Here is a 23,948-nt window from a genome sequence, read left to right as displayed (position 1 = left end):
TAAGTGACTGTCTACGCATCAATACGATTTAGCTGTTCTCAGGTATACAAACAATTTTGTGTTGTTTTTTTTTTCTCTGAAGTGGAAAGCTTAGTGCTGTCAATATTACCACAAGGGATGGGAGTCATGAGCTGAAATGCATGTGGCTGCAGTCATCTCAGGTACTCGCCACTATCCTGCCTAGGTCTTGAAGGCCAGTTGTGCTACCTGGCAGAATTGAAGATGATGAAAGATGAGCAGTCCTTTTAGACATCACTGTCTGCTGTCATCTTTATGTTACTTGCACTGTAAGGAATGTTACTTCATCATTTTAGGAAAACATAAGGAAGATAGGAATGTAAATTAGAGAAAGCATGATTGGAGGAAAAAAAAGGAGGGGGGGATTGAGTCAAGAATGTAAATGGGGAATATTGAACTCAGCTCCAATCCCAGAAATTTTGTGATTTGTTTGCATAATTTCGAAACAGAATAACATTCATTTTGCTGAAGGTTTTTATTGCTTTTATCTTTTATAAAAGTTATGCTTATCAGCTATGAAAATGTCAATGCTTTGTTTTAGCTAAAATGTGTTCACAAGATAAAACTGAGTTCATCTTTTATTCTTTGGTTGATTGATTTAAGTAGTATGCCTCTGAAACTGAGTCCTCTCCTTATTTTACCGAGCTCAATTTTTCATACATATATATATGTATATATATGTGTGTGTGTGTGTTTTTTACAGTGCCCACTGGATTGGGATAGCTCATAACATAATTTTTCAGTTAGAAAAATGTAATGTAATCATATTAGACTATTAGAAACTGTTTCTTGTTTGTAAATAATATTCATTCAAACAATGAATAATTAATTGTAGACAAAGATCAATTAAGAAAAGTCATCTTAAACTTGACTTATTTTATTTGTCTCTGTGGTTATGGCTGGCCAAATCATTACATATTTGTCAAATGGCAGTTCAGGAAAGATGGGTTAAATGTCAATGAAAATTGCAGAAATATGTAGTTCTTACTACTTTTATTCTTGTTTCTTTTCTGATATTACAACTAAAGCTTGAAGCAATCAGTGATCATTCAAAACACTCACAATACCAATTTAATTTTAGTAAGAATTTGACATAACTGTAGGAATGTAAATAATGTCTTATCAGAGTGTATAAAACCTTAAGATTGTCCATTTTATGAACATGCAAAATAAAACTTAATAACTAAAATGCTACTTCCTCTTACAAATGAGTGAAGGAATGCCATATAACTTCACTGAGGGCTTCTAGAAAACTTTCAGGCCTTTCCCATTAGTTTTATAGTTGGGCAGTTTCATGTAGCTTTTGGCATACTTCTCTGCTCTAAGAAATGTAGCACTTCTGAACTTTTAGGTTGTTCAGTTTGAATTTCAGCTGCCTCCTCCTTGGACTGATGGATGCTTTATACAGCACAGTGAGTAAAGAAGAATGTAAAGTAGTAGTGTTGAGATTCATAGAATGTGCTACCAGTGATGGGACTCTTGAGGAGTATGTCAAGTGAACACGCTCCTCAAGAATTCCATCCTTGCTAGAATGTTTTATGAATTTTTCTTCACAGACTGTAGCAGGATGGGCAATGTTGGTGGATGATGGATATGTTCCCTCACCATTATAGATACAAGGCTAAGCATCCTGCATTATTTAGGACTGCTAGGCTCTTGAAAAAGCAGTAGGCAATTTTCATGATAATGAACAGCAGCTCCCAACTTTGTAGCCTCTTTTCCTTCCCAACCTTTCTCCTTGCTCTTCACAGCTTTTCTTCATTCTGTGCTGTAGTTGAATGCATCTTCAGACTTACTGTGTCAACAGTCAGATTTGGAGATCTTTTTGAGACGTGCTGATGCTGACATTTTCAATGAGTAAAACTGTCCAGAACACTTCAGTACAACCCTCTTCTGGCAGCGCTGTGAATGATGCGTCAGTGGTGGGTATCAGATCTGAGCTGATGCAGATCAGGTTTCTTGGTGCTTGCTGGTATTTATGGGGATGGAAAAAAAATGGATTTTCCCAGTATATTGCAGCCAATTTCAAATGTGAGTAAAGGGGTCATGAATCTGAATTCCCTCATCCATCATAATTCTTGGGGGCAGAGGATAGCTGGGACAAGGCCAACCCCTTGTGGTCTAAGTCATGAGCTAAAGAAAAGTGGAGTTTAGTAAGAGTGGTTATTGACAGAAATGCACTGAAGACGGTAGATATGTATTTGCTCTACTGATGCAGTCCTACTGATTTGATCAAAGAATGTAAACCTTCACTGTCTCAAGCTTCATTTTCTTTCTTCCTTTTCTACCACAACACATTCTATGACACAAGTTATGTCCCACACTGAAGAAGAAAATATCTAGAAAAAATGTACTAAAATTTCTTTCAGCCCTTTTTCTTCTGAAAAAGATTAACAGGGACATTAGATACCTCACTTGGTTTTTGTCACCGCTAATATTGACACGTGAGCTGGGGAAATTAGTGTTGTCTCTATATATTCACATATATACTTACATTACTTACATATTTGTCTGCAAATGTTTGGATTGTGACAAAAGATTAGTCTTGAGTACAGGTCACATTTTGTTAAAAGTAGTTACACCAAAAATGTGCTTATTTTATATAAATCAAAGTTGCATCTTGTTGCAGAATAAACTGGCTACAGTGTTCTGATGGAACTGAATTGACAACAATCAGGCATTCACTCTTTTTTTTTAATTGATATCTGTGGTAGGATATTGAACTACATCATATGCCTCAAATAATTAAAATTTAGATCAACACAGACACTCCTCAGTGATAAAAAGAATGCTTTATTTTGGCTTGCATCCTCTGAAATAGAGTGAGTTTTGAACACCAATTTATGATGTACAGTTTTACAAGTGCAGGTCTTGAGTGATGTCACCAAATTCTTTGCACAAATGTGCATGCTTTCGTATGTTAGATTTAAATAAAAAAAATTAGTATGGACTATTTTCTATTTTGAAAATAGAAAAGCTTTCAGACTGATTTTTGGGGTTTTAATCTGATATGGGAAAAGAAGGTGTAACTTTTCCAAAATAGGTGCATAGATTACATGTGCAAACAGGAACGGAAACTGCCTAGAAAGCTTTCATGCTTCAAGGACATTGTGTGATTATTTTTATATTCTGCCATGAAGATATTCTGTAGTAATATTCCACTTCTTGTTTTACAGTATTGAATGAAGGCTGAGACATTAAAAACAGAGTGTAAGAGAAAAGAAAAAATATCAGTAAGAGCAGCTAATGAAAAACTTATTAAAAAAGCCATGCAGACTTCTTTCTGTAATGTGTTTGTAGTAGCAGTTCTGAATTCTGCAGGGTTCTTTAAGTAATGAAGAAAATTGGTCAAGCAAAAAAAACTTTTTTGGAAACTTGAGTGCTGCTGAGCCCCTTAGCATGCAAACTGTACATCCGCATAAAATAAACCTGCGCCCTGCTGATAGCTTTTATATTGTTCTCCTTGTATGCATCAATTTGTTTGCTTGGTTGAGCTTACTTGAGTAAATGTTCTATGATTTTATGGGGGGAATGATGTTTACAGTTTCCATGAGTAGTTAGTAATGAGGCAAAATGTAGAACTAAATGAGGCAGGTAGTGTCACCAAGGAGAAGGTTACTCTTTTACCTACCGTAGAAATCTTCTGATCATGATGTATTTGTCCCATTTGAGGAACAGAATAACTGGAGTAGGGAGGGGAAACGGTCAAAGAATTGCAAATACTGCTGGTGTGACCTAATGTTGGAAACCTACTTTAGCAGGAGAGTTGGATCTCTTGAAGTCCCTGCCAACCCCTGCAATTCTGTGATTCTGTGAAATATTCCAAGATGAAAGCTGCAGTGTGGAAATAAGTCAGAAGATTCCAACATGAAGAGTCAGGCTGCACGAAAGATAAAAACTAAGAGGGAAGGCAAAAACCACTTACTTAGTGGAAGGAAACCACTTACTTGCCTACAAAGGCAGAAACTAGGGAGGCAGGAACAGATTCTGTAGTTAGAGAAGAAACAGAACCTATTGACTTTGAGAAAAATTTGTACAAAAGTTGTTCCCTTTAACGTGACAGAGTATCTAAAATTACTAGTTTGAACCCCTGAGATTAATGTAAAGAATTGAAGAGAAAACTGTGTGCTCAGCAGAGTTTTGAGATGGGACAAACATGTCTTACCCAGAAAACCTTAGGCTCTTTCTTGCTTTTACTCTGTGAGAAAAAGGTTGTTGATCTTAGGGGCGAGTAAACCTGATGATAGCAAGCTGGTAGAAATTATGAAGCTAGAGAAGTGAAAGAATGTATAAAGTTCACTATTTCTTGCCTTTGAGAATATAGAATAGTAGAAGTCAGGAAGGAAGAGGTGATTAAGACTCCAAAAGATGATGGTTTGTCAGAAAAAATAGCTTGCATTCCCCTGGATGAGATGTTTGCCATGGTAGATGCAATGTCTATCAGATGGTTGTAAATGTTGTCTGGATCTGCCATCCTGGACTTCAGCCATGGACTCTTAAGTGAAAACTGTTTTGAAAGCATGGTATTATGGAATCTGACTGTACAGAGCTGGCTTTGCAATAAGTAGACTTTAAGGGACATACTCTGGGGGAAGAGTATGATTTATGTACTGAATAATCTTTCCTCTCTTGTCCAGTGAATAAATCTTTATACTGGCTGGCAGGCCCAGAATCAAGGGAAGTGCTGGGCTGTTGCTGGAGAGATGATATGATATGTAGGTTGCTCTGAAAGTACATGATACAAAATGCATGTAAATTGTTTGCTTTATATAAATACATATGAAAGGAACAAGTCTATTCTTTAGAGTGACCTTAGAAAATTCTCAGTGTAATTTAGGGGCCTTTTCTTGTTCTCAAGTATTAGGTCGACAGATGACAAAGAAGTGTTATGTATGTTAATACTAAGCAGGGCAAAAAGTAAAGGTGCGTATGGTAATTTTGCAGTTGACTTTCAGAGTATTCAACCACTTACATACATGCGAATATTACCAGCTGCATCTCCAAATTATTAGACACTTTCTTTTCAGGTTTAGCTGTGGAAAAGTATGCAAACTTATTTCTATTTGATCGTGTCCTTGAAGAAAATCTCCTAGAAAACATGAGAGACCATTACAATTGAAAGAGCAAACATGCTAAATTCCTTCAACTAAAACTAAACTGGTTTAAATATGCTGTATGTAGGCAGCATTATTTGAACACAGGTTTTATTACACAATCGAGCAATAATTCACAGAATGCTGCTTCCTCCAGACCACCAATTCAATAATTCAATATAATAATATAATAATTCAGTAATTCAATAAACCTTCCCCCTAAGCTTGTCACTCCTCTAGACATCAATACTTTAAATAGGCACAACATGGTAGAAGAATACCCAGGACACTAAGTCAGTCTTTGTCAATTTGATGTCACACATCAGTGAACTAAATATTGATTTAACAGCTGCACGCATCATCTGAAGGTGTGAGAGAGGATGCTAGGAAGGTACATCAAAACAATGGGAACAGTTTCTTTTCGTTAGAGTGGATATAGAGTGGATATAGTAGGTGTACCTCACACCTCCCAGAATAACATTAATTGGTTTGTCCTTAAAGAACAAGAATAAATAAGAGCCATTAAGCGTCTCCTGTGTGTAGTATCACGGCGTATGCCACAGTTATAAAGTGTGAAAATTAATTATTTTTTTCCTTTATTTATTCTACTTGTCCCAGAGGTAATCTGCTCCAGCACCACACTAGCTCTTTTCAGTCTTGTGCAAAACCATATAATACATCAAAGAATTAGGATCGTGTTCAATGAGGGAAGAGATTCAGGTTAAGGAAACTATGACATAGTGGTTTTGTTTGCATTCCCTTAACAACTGTAGGGTATGGAGAAACATGCAAGCTATTGAATTCAAATGGCTGCTAACATTATTATTGAGTGCTGACACTGTAATAAGGAAGTAATGCCCCAGAAATTTGTAATAAAATGGCACGTTACTTTCTCCTGTTGGGAGAATTTTAACCTCTTAGCTGGGACGTGAGATGGGAGAACAGTTTAAATGGATAGCAGTCCTGGTACAGCAAAAGGTAAAGTATAAAGCATTCTGGGAAAATTAGTGATCTTAAGGTGAAATACATAGTGGCATAAATGCAAGAACTTTGTTTCATTCTTCACCATCCCTCCATAATATCTACAATGTGTGCCGATATTTGACATAAAATATTTATGAAAGTTAAATCCTCAATTTTCAGTTCCAAAAATCATAAGGACAGGAAACAGATTTAACATTTAAGATTTGGAAGTGGCCTCAAAAGAATAATGTGCTTTGACATATTACTTTGTTCTTTTAAAGTAAATGAAACAATTAGTCCAAATGAATTTCCAGAGGAATTTCTTGTCTGCTGAAAAATCATGAATAATAATAAAACAATAGAGTGCGAAATGAAGAAGGGGTCATTAGAGTAAATAATCTAGGGTTGAGAAACAAAAGCCAGTTCCAAGGACTCTTGAGGTTCTGCTGAAATGTTCAGTTTCTGTTTCAAAGTGTTCAGTAAGGCAAAAGTGTTACAGTAGTTCGTATGAACTTCTGCAAAGTGCTGCATGCACTCATTTCTGTCTTAAATAACTGATTATCCTCCAGTTTTGTCTAAAACATTCACTGCACATCCTTATTTCTGTTAGTAGAAAGCATGTTCACTTGCAAATGTAACTTGTATCATATAAGGGCAAGCTGATCTTTCTGCTTTTCTGCTTTCTCTTAAAAGATACTTTGCTTATTTTGCAATTCTGACCATCTCCCTCTTATTTTTATGTTGACTGTCCTTTCTATCCTGCCTGAGTACAAATGCTTAGAGCACAGGCATGTTGTTGTAGGTCAAGCTCACTTTATTTGCTGAGTTTTTCCACTGAACAAGGCCTTCATTCCTGGAGGTAGTGACAAGACACTACAATATCATACAAACGTATGCGTGTCTGCACTGATACAATGATATCACTACTGATACAAGTATCTATATGTAATCTCTCTATTATCTGATGGCACATAAGACTCTTGCTGCTGCAGAAATAAAATATCTGTCTTCAGATTTGGTGACTACATGTTTAGTGCCCAGAACACTTCATGATGTATGTGTAATAGTCCTTTGTCTCCTACGAATTTTATTTTAGAAGTCAGTAAATTTTAGGAACAGTAGTAAATCAGCTATATTTAACAGATGAGAGGCAGTTATCACAGAATGGCTAAAAATTTGTTTGGCTACAAAAGAGCCAATCTCCTACTTTGCTACTGTACGCTTCATCTCCATTCTCTCTGCACATAAACTGTCCTTGGTACTTTAGACTTCAACAGGACTGCAGAATTCAAAATGGTTTGAAAGAAGGCAAAGAAAGAGAGTTCACTACCATTCACCAGTACTTTTGTTCGTCTTATCATAAGAACTGCTTTTGGTTTGTGCATATCAGGAATCTCAGCAATGTCAACGCTTGTTAGCAATTTGTATTTTAGGAATGATTGTGGGGGTGTGTATCTGTTATGCTCTCCCTGGATGTCCTCACCAGGGGGCTTGCAGAACTGGGAAAGTTAAATCCTTGCTTTGGAGATGGCTTAGCTAGTAGGGACTCCAGAAATAGTTGATGTTGCAAGAAATCAGGTGGTCTCTAATTAATTGTTGTTGAGCTAATTGATATTTTGGAGCCAAGTGTTGATAAAATTGACAATATATTTCCTTTTGAAGTAGGATCTCCACTCTATGCATTTCATTTAAGATAAATACAATTTGTTTTAAAATGATGAGGATATTTCTGCAATTCTTAAAGTTTTTTTTTTTAATTCTTTCAATTATATGTATTTTTTTCCCATATTCATGATTTTCTCCTCTATAGGCATCTACCTAATTCTGAAAACTAATACCCCCCTGAACCAAAATGTGAGGCTGATAAAAGAGGTATAAAAAAGAGGGGAGATAAGAGTAGATATGAAAATCTTTAAATTAAATATATTTTTAAAAGTGATTAAGTAAAAAGGTGAGAAACTTCGAAAAGGGAAAAGAAAGCTTGAAACCCAGTGAAGCACAAGCAGGAGAAATAATGTGGAAATGGTTAATGGAATTGTTGTCCAACTTCTTTACCATTTTGTCTTGGCAAGGGGAAATATCAAATTGTCAGTGTGGTTATGAAGTTGAGATGTTAGTGTCCCTTTCACAATCCTGTTTCAGCGCTATGGAAGAGAGATCCCAATCTTTATTAGACATGTACCTTAAAACAGAATATGCCTTTTTATGATAAATACAGAATCAGCTACATACTTTATTGTTCTTTACAGCTTTCTCAGCAAGGAAGATTGGCCTCTACACTGGAAGACCTTTGTCAGTGGCATATGCATTTTAGAGGACTTCCACCTTCTTTGTACAAGCTTGGTGAAATACATCAGTAAGTGACATGGTTTTCACATAAAAGTCAAATTATTATGTAGTCAGAAGTAATTAAATATATGAATTCACAACTCAGTTTAAACAAATCTATGACTATTACAAATCCAGAATTAATAGAAGATTAATTCAACATTTATTAGCATTTATATGCTAACAGATATAATTGTGTTTTGCATATGAAGTATAGTTCTACTCTTAATTAAATGTTTGCCTGCTCTCATATTTTATCAGTAGAGTGAAAAATAGCTTTATGATGAGCCAGAGTATAAGTGTACTGTGCTAAGTCAGTCTTTTTCAAACCTTCCTATTCCCAATGCAGGAACACATTGTTGAATGCGAGGGGCATCTTACTATCTTCTCAGTATCAGGAAATAGATAAGGTCAAATTATTTATACAGTACTGAATACATTCCACTGACCTTCTGATAATACTAAAATTTAAAAGCCCCTTAGGTCAATTTTAAGTCTGGCTACGTGGCATAAAAGAAATGTTTTAACAATACATGTATATACTTAATTTCTATATTGCCCAGTCCAATTAACTTAAATCAGTCTGGCATCTTTGCATTAATTAAAAAGAGAAGGCGGGTTTGAGTACTCGAGTCAGAATGATTGCCCTGAAAGTGTGAGTACAGTCAGAGGCTTTTGTTTTTCATGACGTCTTCTAAGTTACACATACCGTATCAGGTGAAAGAGGCCTTACTAGTGGCATTTTTCCACCATCTCCGCTGTTCATAGTTTTGCAACATCCTCCACATACTGTTCTTCAGAATATTAGAAGAACAGGAATAGTGCATACCAAGAAGGCAAAAAAATTTAATGTCATGTACAGCATGATCTTTTTCTGTTATTACTTATCTGGTTATAATAATGAAAAAAATGTTGGGCTCTTTAGAAAATAAGCAGTTTAAAGCTCTTGAAAAGTGCCTCTTTTTATCTGTATTAGTTGCTTCCAGTGGGGCTAAGCATTAGTGAAGGTAAGTCTTCACATCATCTGAGACTAATGATGACAAGTACAAAGGAAAGAGAAGTAGAATGAAAGTTGTTCTTATTATTGTTAATCTTGGTTAATCACACTATTTATTCTTCTGATCCTAACAGCACTCTTCTCTGTTCATGACTTTTTATATTACTTTTTAGAATTGTAAACATTACCTAGCTCAGAGGACAATTTTCCTTTATCCATCCTGATTTTTTTGTGTATACATAAATTCTACAAAGTGCTGTTTGGTTTTGATGCAGCTTTCAGTGGAAAGATCTTAGGAAGACTATCTAAAAGCAGTTTACTGTCCAATACAAGGGACAAAGCCACAACTGAATAGCCTGAGGTCAGTTTTTCCATAGTGAGTTTACACTGACAGGTATAGGAAAACATGGGACAGACAGTAGCTGAGGATGCTATTAGGAAATTAAGTTTCTGCATTTCTGTGTTCAGTCTCTCACACAAAAGGATTTAAAAAACAATGATGTGCTTTGAAAGCCTTTGTGTGACCTTGTTTATTACTGTTAATGCTGTAATTGCTACTACTGTTAGGTACTATATAAGATATTATAGTTGTATGCACAAAGTATACATAAAAGTAGTCTCTCCTGTTTATTGTGTCTTTGTGTGCAAGTAAGCTACTAGTTTCCAAGTATTTCTTTCCTCAAACAACTGTGCAATTGTCATTTAGTCTTGAGCATCTCTCCCAGTTTGCTTTTTGGACTGTTATGCTGGACTGTGTCAAAAACTTTGTAATGTGATTTAAATTTACACTACACTTCTTACCCTGTTTACCAGGCCAGTTGTTAATAAGGGAAAGTAAACTGCATTAGCATTTTCTCTTAATAACTCTTTGCTTTTCGGTTCACAGTGCTGTAGATGCCTAGAAATTGATTGTAATCATTTTTCTAAACGTTTTCTCAAATAGGTAAATTAATTTGTCTGTGCTATATTTTCCCAAGCTATTTTTCCCCCCTCTTTGTTTTTGAAGATTGTTTGATTTCCAGTTTTCTGTGTCTTCACTGAGTGAGTAAGGACTGCAAATAGGACACAAGTCCATGCTCTGAGGAATAAGGAAATAGGAAACACTGACATAAGGAACCAGAAGAAAAGTAGTGTTTTAATGAGGGACCTCAGTAATTATTCTTTTAAAGGAATCCTTTTTGTAATTAAGTAAAAAGCTTGTAATGTTCACACGCTCTTTTTTATATGCCTTCATTTGTTTATCATGCAGAGGCATGGCTTCGTCTGGCTTGTTTATTTTTCACTGGGAGCTTCCGTGCCACAGAGGATTTTGGTTTGAACTTTCCATTTTCTTCAGAGGATGAGAGGCTGAAGCCTGCAGGATAAGCAGTAACATCTAATGTGTCACAACTGCTCTGAAGATAAACTAAATGACTGTTGAATACAAATAGTAGTAAACAGGTGGGGTCATTTGAAACTGTAGCTGCTCACTCGCTATGAAAGACAGGAAAGAAATAGTTAATGTTTCTTTCTTTTCTAGGTGGGAGAGGTGATCTTTATCACAATTTTCCCCTAGCTGTACTAATAACAATCACCTGAGGCAGGAGAGGTATGTGTATTTTAAAAGGCAGCAGTAGTTGCCTCTGGTCACAGAAGGAAAGGAGGAATTTGAAACTGAGTTTTACTTGTTTTCTATCCAGAAGCAGGAAGCTCTTTTGATAGAAATAATTTTTGTGGTAAGTTTGACTGAAGTGTCTACAGATATGTGCAAATCCAGATAAAAAGAAAAAAGAAAAAAAAAATCCTCAGAAGCCTCCAAATTAATTATTTTTTCTACTGTACCAAAAAGAACTGTAAATCATACCTATAACTGTTTTTTTAACGGAGTTTTTTTGTTAAACAGCCAGCTTTGTTTGTGTGGAAATGGAATAGAAGAGGGGAGGAAAATGAATAGGAATGAGGTAATCTTCTTCAAAGAGACCTAGTGATGTCACTTAAGTCTATTGGTGATATATCTTATTGTGGGAGTGCTTTCTTGTAAACCCACAAAACTGTGCAAAATGGGACTTCAGAGTTCTCACACATCTGCTCTGAGTTATTCTAAGTCTTCCTATCCTGGTCCACACTGACCAAAACAAGTGGAAAGGAATGGCATGCAGTTCCCTCAGAGCTGTCCCAACTATGTCCAGTACCATGGAATGAGCAGACTCAGGAGCTGTCCCATCTGCTATTCAGCAGTAAGATAGAAGGGCTTCTATGTCATCAGTACCTCTGAGATGTTCGTGATAAGGATGGATCAGCGCAGGAAAGGTATTCCCAGAGGGAAGTTTCCTCATCTGGAAATCCTCAGAATTCAGCAGGACAGCAACCTGACCTAACTTTGAAGTTGACCACACTGTGAGTTAGAGGTTGAACTAAACAATTTCTAGAAATTAATTGCATCTTAAATCATTCTATAATTTTAATTTAAGTACTAGAAACGTTATACCTTCTCTGTAAGAACTGAGCTCAGAAAAAATGGGGAATCCTGCTGCCTGCAGAGGCCAGAACCTTGGCTGGTTAATTGGAATAGCCTTTTCCCCAGCCTCTGAGCTCACCAGCTTACTTGTCCACCTGTGTAATAAATGAGTTGGCCTTTTTGTTTGGAAGATTTTGAACACCATATGCAACTATCAAGCATTCCTGATCTCAGAAGTTAGCTATGACCACTACTGCCTGGCAGCTTACCCATTAGCCTAGCTGTGAAGCATTAAGAATGGCGAAGTATAGTGTCCATCTTGAGATCAGAGGGTAGTGGAAGATGAGAACCATTACTAAGAGCACTTGTCTCAGGGAAAAGAAGCTGTTATTCACTCCTAACAGCTCCTGCGTGTCTTCCTTCCTTTTCAGCTTTTGAAAGATGTGCAGTGTTACTCTTTCTTCATTCTCTTTCCACTATCGTAATGTAAGATGTAGCCTTCTTAATTCTTTCAGTACAGAGCCAAAGGGAAAAAAATGTGGGAATCTCACTTTTTCTATGGGTAAAAATGAAAATTGGTGCTTATTCCATTAAAATCTCACTGAGAAAAAGATGAGATGCTGCTTTTGTTGATGTAGTGAGATAATGAAAGTACTGTTCTAAATCTTTAAAAGTACGTCCATTGGAGCATGAGCTAATATATAGAGTGAATTTGCCATTTCAACCACCTAATATACCCCATGGGTTTTTATGTACCTTGGATAACGTTGTCTTAGAAAAACTTTTCTAATGCAGTAGATGTAGTACTACATTGTAATGGGAATGTAGTAATGTATAGATATAAAAAGTGACTCTTAATATTAATCTTTTAGGAGATCCTCTAAGCTGTTCTTGACTGTTTCTAATGAACCTTTTCTACACAGTTATGGCAAGGTAAATTTCCAAAGCAGCATTATTCAGTCTTGCTACCACTACAGACAGTACTTTGTTGAGCCTTCCAGTGGAGCTTTGAAATTGTACACTTGTGTGTAAAAAATCAGCTTGTTTCTTTTTTTGTGGATTTTCTGGGGAATTGTAAATGCAAAAGCATTCCTACCCATAACATAGAAGCAGGGTTCACATATTAGAGCCAATTCCTTCCAAGTGGGATATTTGCTGCACCTTGAAGGAACGCAGGAATCTCAGCTGATAAAAACTATTTCAGTTAAGTGAGAGGTGAATCTGAAATCACCAGTGGTCCAGACCACATTTAAACCCAACAGCGTGAATGAAGGAAAATTTTTTTCTGTCACCGACTAATTAGCTGGAACCTGCTGTTTCACAAATCAGATCTCTCCCTGCTGTTCAGAAAATCTTGGATAAAATAAATCTATGCCTAAGTAATTTATGTGTTTATGTATATATCTGCACATAGATCACACCACTGCCCACTCCCAACAAATCCCTTCCATTTGCAAGCATCATGACTGATTTAAAAAGGGAATATGTGCATCTATACTAAACAGAATTTGTAAAGTTGGACACCATGCTCATTCATCTTTATTAGGTCACGTGTCTGTAAGAGTTTTGTTAAGTGCTCTGTTATTTTGAAAGTCAGTTTAATGACTGCTCACTATAAAAGTTAAAGCAATTATATATAATGCATAATTAACAACATGACTTCCAAATGTTCACATGTAATACATGTCAGATTTCAGCTGAAAAAACAAACAACCTCAGGGTTGCTGTCTGCTCTTCAGAATATTCATATGTTGTAACCTTAAAATATCGGCTGGTTTCTATAAGTGACCAGAGCAGTGTAATCTGTGCTGCATTCTGTCCTTTATTTTCTTGAATCTGGCCAGAGTAATGATCAGATGTGACAAATACAGTCAGTGTTTGATCCACATATAGATCTGAATTGATCAATGCTTTTTTCTCATGGCATATCTCTTACTGGCATTGTATAGGATATAACAAAGACAGATAAGCAAATAAGGAATTACCTTTTCTAAAATTCAGCTGCGCTTGCTCTTATATTACAGCTGGTAAAGTGAAAACATCTAGTGACACCAAATGAGATTGTTGACCGCTACACTCATACTGGCAGAGGTAGCCTTTTGCAAAACATTTTAAATCTAAATACTTCCCACAGATAAAGCAGCTTTATACGTAACTAGAACAATGAATAGAAGTGATTGGTCATGGATGCCAAGAATGCCTTGCCTTTGTCAGAAGAGTCCCTTGAGTGAACTAGCTGCTCTCTTTCCAGCTCTTCAGCACAAATTTCTACCTCCCCACATCTTTCCTGTCCTGTTTTTTGTGTACTTGCTTTTTCTGTTCCTATCCAACTTTGGTGCTTTCTTCACAAAGTGTTAATTTTTAATTAACAGAACTGTAGATTCAAATTACTGTGTATACAGGGATTGAGTAGTCCAAAGCTGCTTGCCTGTCCCTTCAGTCTCACCTGTTGTTTCCCCAGAGGCTGTGGCAGATGGGCAGGATTTGAGGCTGAAGACAAGGAGAGCTGCTGCCGTAGCTGTCCAACTCAGGTTTGTTTGTATTCGTGAGTTGGCACTCTGAAATTATGCACCTGTTCAGTCTAAGAAAATATCAAAATAAAGACCATTCAGTACATAGAAGACAGTGAGAAAGCCTAGCTAAACCACTCGGATGTCTGAGAATGGACTTCTCTCAATTACTTGTTTGCAGATGTACCTGGGTACGTTGGAAAAACAGAATCATAGAATCATAGAATCACAAGGTTGGAAACGACCTATAAGATCATCTATTCCAACCGTCTTCCCGTTACCATTGCTACCACAAGCTACTAAACCATACCTCGCAGCTCCTCATCCAGATGCCTCTTGAACACTGCCAGGGACGGCGACTCCACCACCTCCCTGGGCAGGGCATTCCAGTGCCTGACCACTCTCTGAGAGAAAAAGTTTTCCTCATGTCAGGAACAGCTTCAGGCACTACAGTTTTGAATAAGTTCTTGAAATCTGTTGATGATGATTTTTCTAAGAATAGTAATATTCCTTGAAAAGTTCATATGAAGGATTTTGTTGTTGTTCATTTTTAATTTTTTGAGAGGCGGGAAGATTTGAACCTACTGAAGTGTTGTACTCTTCTATTTGCAGTTAATCAGCTTCCTGGAAATGTTTCAACTCTGTTGAGAGTAATAGAATCATAAGATATCCCAAGTTGGAAAGGACCCACAGTGGGTCCTTGAACTCTGACAGCTTGGGGATGCAATCACTGCCCTGGGGAGCCTGCTCCATGCCCACCCTCTGGTGCAGATCATAACACCCCACCTACCGTCACTTGAAGAAGCTTAATGCCATCCTTCAAGTCCTTTTGCTGTCACGAGATGACAAAGATCAGCACTGCACCTCAGCCACCATCAGGCCTCCCCTGAGTCTCAACCTTTTCTTCTCAAGGCTGAGCCAACCAATTTACCTCAGCCATTCCTTATATGTCTTGCTCTCTAGACCCTTCTCCATCATCATAGCCCTCCTTTGGATGCTTTCTAATGGCTTCTTGCCCTTCTTATATTATGGTACCCAAACCTGCACCCAGTTCTCGAGGTGAAGCCACACAAGCACAGAGCAGAGTGGGACAATCTCTTCCCTTGCGCAGCTGGCAGTGCTGGGCACCTTGGGGTATGATTAGGTTCATATGAGTTTCTTAGGGTTATTCCCTTTAAACAGAGAAACAATGACCTGAAGAAGGCATTTGAGTATCACATTTGGAAGGAAAGTGTTTTATATTGTCTTAAGTGTATTTTATGGCCTTAAGTTGCACCAGGGTAAGTTTAGGTTGGATATCAGGAAAAACTTCTTTACAGAAAGGGTTGGTAATCACTGGAATAGGCTCCCCAGGGAGTTGGTTGAGTCACTATCCCTGGATGTGTTTAAACACCGTTTGGATGTGGTGCTCAGGGACGTGATTTAGTGGAGGGTTGTTAGAGTTAGGGTAGTAATGGTTAGGTCGTGGTTGGACTCAATGATCATAGAATGGTTTGGGTTGGAAGGGACCTTAAAGATCATGTAGTTCCAACCCCCTGCTGTAAGCAGGGGCACCTCCCTCTAGCCCAGGTTGCTCACAGCTCCATCCAGCCTGGTCTTGAGTGCTTCCAGGGAGGGGACACTCACAACCTCGTTCTTTTGGTCTTTTCCAACTTGAGCAATTCTGTGATTCCATGATTCTATACACAAAAATAAAATTCTTTGTATGGTATTTTATTTAATAGAACATTGATGTGATTTTTGGTGAAGTTGTCCAGCAAGGCCAAGTGATGCTTGAAGTAGTTTTTATTTTACTTCTTTGCTTATATTGTGGCTGGTATAAACTGCTTTTGTTAGTCTAATAACAAGGGTGGGAAGAGGTCAAGCACTGGGAGATTAATTTAAAAACTAGCTCAGAAGAATTAGTCACAGGAGAACAGCTCTGGGGTGTCTGGCACGTATCAGCATTTTGATTCATTGAACCAAAATATTGCACATGTATTCATAAAACACATTTGTTGAGTTTTCTTTCAAGTTTCACAGTTTGTTTGTTTTTTTTTTTTTTTAATTTGTGGTAGGTCAGAATTAACAGTGGCAATTTCCTTCACGAATGGCCTAAATTCTCTTTTTAAACCCTGGTAGATGCCTTTTTAAAGAAGGGCTGGAGGCTCTTCTGGCAGCATCAAGATAAAGCATAAAATAACACTTCTAAAATATGTATCTACATTTGTATTAAAAACTACAGTGAACCTTGAGTTTTTCTGAAACCACTACAGAATGTATTTGTTGTTCATAGGTGAAACTTTATATATTTTATATAAAAATATTCTGTACAATGATATTGACATTCATCTGAAAGTTATATGTGAGATTATAAGAAGTACAATGGCTGTAGAAATGTACAGAAGCTGAATCAGATATATATATATATATATATATATATCTGTAAGATTATCACTCATATTTTCCTGTTAAGTCTTTCTTCATTTGGAAAGAGGAAGAACATCACAATCCTTTTTTTTCTTCTTCTTCTTTTTTTTTTTTTTGAAGTAGCATTTGTATTGATTGGTTGCTTCCTTTATGTATTTTAAAGTGTCTAGGAGAGTTGAATAATTTGTCAGCATTCTTCATATGAACTTCTTGGGTATAGAGAACATATCTCTGTACAAAGCTTTTTTTATCTGTGGACAGCTTTGAGAGCATTTTCGTAGTAGAAAAATTTGTTATGTATTGTATCTGTTTATGGCATGGTTTAAAATAATCTGCAGTCAAGATTTTTTTTTTTCATATCTTAGTTTTTAGTTTTTAGAGGTTATGATCATTATTAATTCATTTCATCCTAAGCACCAATAAATGTCACAGGCCTATGGACCAAAGGTGTACTGAGTGACTTTGTCCCACAAGGATGAATGAACTAAGCTACTAACTTACGGAGCTAACTTGTGTTGTGCAGATTCATACTGTGATTCTGTAACTGATAATACAAAGTCTTTACTGATGCACACAAAAACACAGCTGTAATCTGGATCAGATACAGGAATACAATTGCACTTCAGCTGATTAAGCCAGCACAATTACTACAGTCTTTAGGCCATCTTTATGCTTTTAGATACTCTTGAAAAGCATACCAACACCCCAACACACCTTTGTGTCCAATCAATAGTTGTTATTGTATGGCTACAGTAATTTCGAGCCTGCCATAAAAAAAGTGAAGCTTCTTGTTTAATCCTTGATTTAAGTAGCCTAAGAAGGCTACTCAGTTAGTAGACAACTTATTAATCAGTGTCTAGATACAACCACGGACATACTTACTGTTGTTTTTCTTCAGTAGTAGAGAAGATGCTAGGTTTTGTCTCTGGCTGTCATGTACCAGCAACCCCCTGCTAGTTCAGCAAAAGGCTGGAAAACTGATTTCTAAATTAGGGGAAAGAGATCTCTTCAGTTGAGAATCTCATATGAGAGATTGTGAGAGTGGGTCACGGTAAGCAGATTATTCAGGCAGGCTATGTCCTACAAAATAAGTATTTTTCTTTGCACTTAATGGGAATCTGAATGGTAGGTGTACTTTGGTAATGAAAATGTTCTATTTGGTATGTTCTGTTCTCCATTTTTTCCCTCCTTCCAAATGACAGCTTCAGATGTCATCAAGGTCACAGCAACACTTCATCTTTCTAAGAAAGATTAATGGTGTGCCATAAAGTTTCCCTTTCCCTTGTGTCTGTACGTCTGTATCCATCTGTGGAGCCTTTAAAACCTTATCTTCTCAGCAGGCTTTTTTTTTTTTTTTTTTTAATACAGCTGTAGGAGCTTCCCCCAGTGACCTGACCCTAAAGTTGCACTTTAGAGATGGCTGCCTTTTAATTATTTTGGTACTGTTTGTGAAGAACTGGGTGAAGGTAAGGTATACATTGAGTTTTTATCACCAGAAATGACTGATAATCAAACTTACTGCTTATAGAAGTCAATCCGTCACAGGTTTTAAGAGAAATTGAAGCAGGACACCAGTGGATGTTTATGACAAATGCATTGCTGCACTGTTGGGCTGTTTTAGTAAACAGGAAACAAATGCACCATTTTGTTTCCCTCCTTCTTACTTCTACAGTGTTTTCTGGTTAATCGTGGCTGGAGAGAAATGATTCACCTCTGTTTTCCAAGCATGGAAGTGTCAATGGATTCTTTCCTTTCTGTGGGTGCTAACACATGGAATTGCTGTTTCTACTTTGTATCTATTGTGGGTTGGATTCTGGCACAAGTACAAAGACATGCTCTGTTTATTTAAAGGTGCTGTTTACATAGTTCCACTAAAACTTAGCCTGATGGTCCCTTTTGGTTTATCTGCAAAACTTAACATCTTCTCATCTGTTTATGCAATTGACTTGAAATGGTTGAAAATTGAAATATCATTTAAATATTTTTGTCTTCCTTTTGCCGGTGCTATTCCACTGAACAGTGTTTTTTAAAAAATGGTGAGATTTTTCACACATTTCTGTATAGTTCCACACACACACGTTTTTATTTAAATACATTTGCAGTCAAATGTTCTATGCTTATTCTGATGGAGCTTGTTATAGGACAGTTTTGTAGTGCAAGCGAAGTGCTACTGCAGCACCTCTGTAAAGCCCTGCCAACTGGGAGCCCAGTTCTGATTTCAGAAGTTTGTGATGATGATTTGTTGGTGGTTTCTTGTTCTCAAGCACATCACATACCCCATCCTATCATTCTCAATTAAGTTATTGCAAAGGCTCCGTTGAACAGAAAACCTGAAGGTAGATCCAGTTGGCTTTAAAAATATTTTTTTATTAAGATCACTATTATTGATGATGGCCTGATTGTAACCCTGGAACTTGTTTCTCTTTGTCCTTTAAGCCTGGAATGAACATAATTATATGTGTTGAGCAGGGGATTTGTCACATGTTTGCACAGGAGCAGTGTGGTAGCCAGTATCTTCACTGTCCCATGTCTTCCAGCCTTCCTCTCTCAGCAGTGTCTCATACTTTGATTTATGAAATAATTTCCTCAAAGAAGAAAAAAAGTACACAGACAGTAGCTGGTGTACGAGCAACCTCTGCTTTGAGGATTTGCAGCTCACAACAGAAATGACAGAGTGTCTTCCATCCCTAGCTCCTCAGACTGAGCCAGTGCCACTGGCTGCCAGTGGCATCGTGGAGATGCTCCATAGGTTGGTTGCCTGTTCCCCACAAAGGCCTGATCACTCACAGCATGCAACTGCATAGAGCAAAGCAGAGGCTGAGCAGAACAACATCAAATGGTTCTTTTTGTGAGAATATGGACAATGCTATAAAACTAACCTTGTGTTAACCCACTGAGGAACAGAGAGCAAGAATTCTGAATGCCAAAACATAAGGAGATGCATGAAAGGGAAAACTTATACAAAAGTAGACTGACTGAATAAAACTATTTATCTTTAAGCCACACAAGTCATGGTAATTAAATTAGGTCAGGCTGGCTATAGAGCTACAAAAAGCAGGCTGTAACTAATTTAGAAAGAGACAGAGGAGACTTGAAAAGAAAACAGATTGACAGGCCCCTATTTTTTTATCTAATCGAGGCAACAAAACTTAAGAAAGAGGAAACGAAAAAAAAAGCCTTGATTTATCAAGGTTTTCTCTCAAGCCATTAGGATAGACAAAAGCACGTAGTCACATATTTGATGTGTGAAGGTTTTCACGTTGTCATTAGTGTTAAATGAGGGATACATGCATATAGATTTTATCCCTGGGAGAGACAGAATAATTGAAATCCTTAAAGTTTAGAAAGAGGTGGAAAGTACAAGAAAGTTTAAAGCTGATCTGAACTTTATCATTACAGTATTATTTCACCGAACCATTCTGAACATCCTTATCATCTGCTTCTATATGAAGAGAAGTTCTACACATTTGCAAATATAGGACAATTAGACTTTCATTTAAAACCACTTCTTTGTAAAAACCACCTGCTAGTTCTGATTGAACTTTTCAAATTTTTGCTTTGAATTTTAATTTTTCAGAATGTACAGAGTGTGGAAATGCCATTATTGGAAGAATGGAAGGATTGGGAGTTTATTCACAGTTGTGAATCCAGGTTCATTAAATAAGGTTTAAAATAAAATTTTGCTTAATTTCTACAGCAGTTTTCAGTCCCCAAGTGATTAGAAAAATTAGCATTCCAAGGCTGTCTGAAGGGTGATAAGGACTGTGTGAACAAAATGGGGGAAGGGAATAGACAAAAGGCCCGGCTTGGTTTGTGTTCATGTTTAAAAGCAAACAACCCTTTCCCACCCTGCTTCTCTTTTATGCCTGTTTTTATTTTAAGTAACTTCTAAAGGTTTTCTGGCAGCTGATGATGCTCAGCCACTACATTCATCTGAAATAAGATACGAACTTTGCCCTGTGAAGAAAATATTTGAGGTTTTACAGCATAATTAAAGGGTTACAAATTCTCTGTGAAAATGGAAATTCTGTCCCATTCCTAGTGATAGGTCCTTCAGGGTGAAGTTTTGACCCTGCTAAAGTCAATGGAAACTCCATTCTCTTTCATTAACACAGGAGTCATCCTTCATAATCATACTTGCAACAATGAAGTGGATAGAAAAGAGGAATCTGTCTGGCTGGATATTGCCATTAGATAACACTACTTCTAGCCACTGAGAGACAGACTTTGAGATGCTCAGAACTGATATGCAAAAATGCATCTAGTCAGCAGGGAGGGGAAAACCAGCATGAAGCATTTCTCTTTGCAGGACCTTATAGCTTGTGGGTAGAGACAGAAGGAAGAGCAATTCTTTGGAAGGGGCCCCAAGAGGGAGAGAGTGCTCTCGTCGCTGCAGCAAAGCATGGTACAGAGAACATGCACAGTCTGAGCTGCCTCCCAGCTTCGAGGCTGAGCTGGCACCAACCAGCAGGGTTTAATTCTGCTTTAGGGAAGAACGGAAATAAGAAACCCAAAGGCTATGACTGGAATTGCAGGATCAGACTGTGTGGAATGTGGCTAAAAAGCAAGAGTTCAGAGAAATAATTAATGAAAGAACTAGCATGAGCAGAAAAATATACACTTATGAAGAGGTTGGAAAGTGAAAATCTTAATTCTGAATGAATTGTGGATTGGCAAAAGAGTATCCATTTTCTTTACCTTTCCCTCCATCTAATCTTCTTTCTTTTGAAGGCAGAAATTGATTTTAAAGAGTGAATCAAAAGGCTTTATATCTAATTTAGGGTTTGAGGTCCCCAGCAGCAGAAATGCCTTTGAGTGCTAGATATATGTTTTTGTGATAAAAAAATGCTCAGTCTTGTATTACATCTTTCATCAATAATTCTCTGTATTTTTCAGACACATACAGCATCTCTGGTGGTAGAGAAATATAATGGATTAAGGACATGACAATGAAAGCCTTCATCCTTCAAGCTGAAGACCTCTCAGAGCTTCTCATCACTAGACAGAAATTTTTGTAAGTAGTTTCAAAATGAATTAGCAGAACCCAAGATCATTGGCCCAGAACTTGACCCAAACATAAGCTCAGAGATTCTCAATGTACCAGAACTTGTTGGCAAGACTTTCTCTTCCCCGCCCCCCCTTCTGCCTGCCTTCTCTTTCACCTTCTTCCTACCCATCACTCACTGCCACTGATTCCACACTGTTTGTACCTCTGCTTCCTCCCTGCACATCTGCTGTCTCTGGCAAAGGCTCCAGGGGTAGCCTCCCTGCCCTTCAAGCCAAGCTCTGAGCTCCTTCACATCTCTATGAGTGCACAGTTATCAACGCTGCAAGATGATTCTTTCTCCTCTATCACTTCAAGTCACTGGGGCATAAAGAATGGCTCCAAGGACGCTGACATTTCCTCTGACTTGTGCAGTACTGAATTAATATTGTTACGTTGTGGAGTGGTCAGCATCACAGCCCTTTTTGTTCTCATTTCTTCTGCTTTGAGAACAAATATTTGAGGATAGATACTGTGGTACTTCTAACCAGATGAGGAGCAGACAGAAAACTGCTCTACCTTTGCATACCTTGGTTTTAAGGATCTTAAAGCCACTTATGATTGTTAAATATAGGTCAGACATACTGCCATACTCTTCTTCACTTCTTTAGTAACCTGTTTGTGTGTCTGATGTTTATGGAATGCTGTGGAACTGTCAATATATCAGAAACTGCCAGTGGAGATGGGCTGAGACACCAGGATCAGACAGAGCTGTTACCTCTGTAGGCGGATGACCATGACTACCCAGACAGCAATATACAGCTGGATTGTTCAAGGTAAGCCACACGAACAGGTCTGAGCTCTTAGGTTTCAGTATAGCAATATACTGCTCTGTGCAGTGTTCACATACAGCCAATATGAACCAAGGGACTGAATTAAACCTAGTTTTGACAGATAGCTATTACTCTACTTTTGTTGCTTACTGATAAAAAGGGACCTGTCAACCTATTACAGGATCTACAGAATATGGACTGTAATATCTTATATTCTGTTCTGTTGGTTTTTGTTTGTTTGTTTTTAATTACCCATCTTATTTAACTAGAAGCTGTAATTTCTATTTTATACAAAAGATAAATTGGAGATGGCATGGAGCAGTGGAAGAGCAAAAGCCTTTAGACACTCTCCAAAATTAGAGTTTGTGAAATACTTTCCAAACATCTGCATGAGCAGTACTATATCAGCCTTCCAGCTGACTGCTTAAAAAAAAAGTCCTTTAATCTAAACCATGTTCCCTTGGATTTCCTAATGTAATTAATTCTTCATCTTCTTTTTATATTTTGCCAGTGAGAAATGGACTAGTGGTAGTTACCACTGAATCCTTTCCACTGTTTCTTTCAGTTTTGGCATGATGTTGTAGGTTTTCATTGCATGGGGATCTCCTCAAACAAAGGAAAATTGTGAAACTGTCAGATCAGATTTCATATATTACTCTTGGCATTACATTCACTAGACCCAGTACACAGTGAATTTTGAAAGCCTCTGATCTTTTATAACCATTTTCAGTCTTATACATACATTTTAAGTTCATCATCTGCAGTCACTGGGAATATGATTATTAAAGCTGAGGTAATTTGGATATTTTTTTTCTGTAAAGATATATAGAGTTATCCATTACACCATTAATCATTACCAATATTTCATTAACCTTTCTGCTACACTTCTCATTATTTTATTAATACTGTCTTGGCGTTTTTTCCTTTCACCTTTTTCAAATTTCTGCTTTGGTTTTATAATATGGTAGAGCTTATAATCAAGGTTCTTAGATGTAGGAATAGGATTATTTAATTTAATTTATTTTCATCACCTGCAGTTTTTTAAGTCAGATTAATGCTTCCATTTATTATTTTTTTTACTTTGTGGTTTTCTAAAGTGTTATTTTATCTCCAAGAATCTTTGATTTAATACATCTCTGTGCTTATGTAAATAGAAAAAATGTTAAAAACTTTTTCAACAAAAAGGGATATTGCATTTTTATATATCTCTCACATATAAGTTGGGATAAAGTCAGTGTTTTTTTGGCTACTTTGGAGAGCAAAGTTAAGGCTTCTCAAGTATTGATCGGAAAGTGTGCTCAAGGGAACGAACACTGAAAATGGGTTAGAGTTTTGAGCTTCTCCTAGTACTTTTAGCACAAAAAATATTTTTCTCC

At 37.1% G+C, this 23,948-nt stretch overlaps 1 long non-coding RNA gene across 11 annotated transcripts in view; it reads left to right on the top strand.

Moving 5' to 3' along the window:
• The window catches only part of LOC116231236 (uncharacterized), an 88,234-nt gene that overhangs the window by 49,670 nt on the left and 14,616 nt on the right, over positions 1 to 23,948 (top strand). For 7 of the 11 annotated variants that reach the window (XR_016466072.1, XR_016466071.1, XR_016466073.1 and 4 more), the window contains 4 exons: positions 8,324 to 8,430; positions 18,124 to 18,221; positions 21,652 to 21,769; positions 22,467 to 22,575. This is a non-coding gene — a long non-coding RNA (uncharacterized LOC116231236). Of the gene's footprint in view, positions 1 to 8,323; positions 8,431 to 10,648; positions 10,840 to 10,918; positions 10,988 to 14,297; positions 14,368 to 18,123; positions 18,222 to 21,651; positions 21,770 to 22,410; positions 22,576 to 23,948 lie in introns of all 11 variants that reach the window. The other 4 variants (XR_016466069.1, XR_016466068.1, XR_016466066.1 and 1 more) reach the window with 4 other exon arrangements.

Source organism: Phasianus colchicus, chromosome 4, assembly GCF_987193195.1.
Source record: "Phasianus colchicus chromosome 4, bPhaCol1.hap1.1, whole genome shotgun sequence".
In the NCBI taxonomy this organism is placed as follows: domain Eukaryota; kingdom Metazoa; phylum Chordata; class Aves; order Galliformes; family Phasianidae; genus Phasianus; species Phasianus colchicus.
Note: the sequence above shows the minus strand (reverse complement) of the source record. Positions and strands in the feature narration are given on the sequence as shown.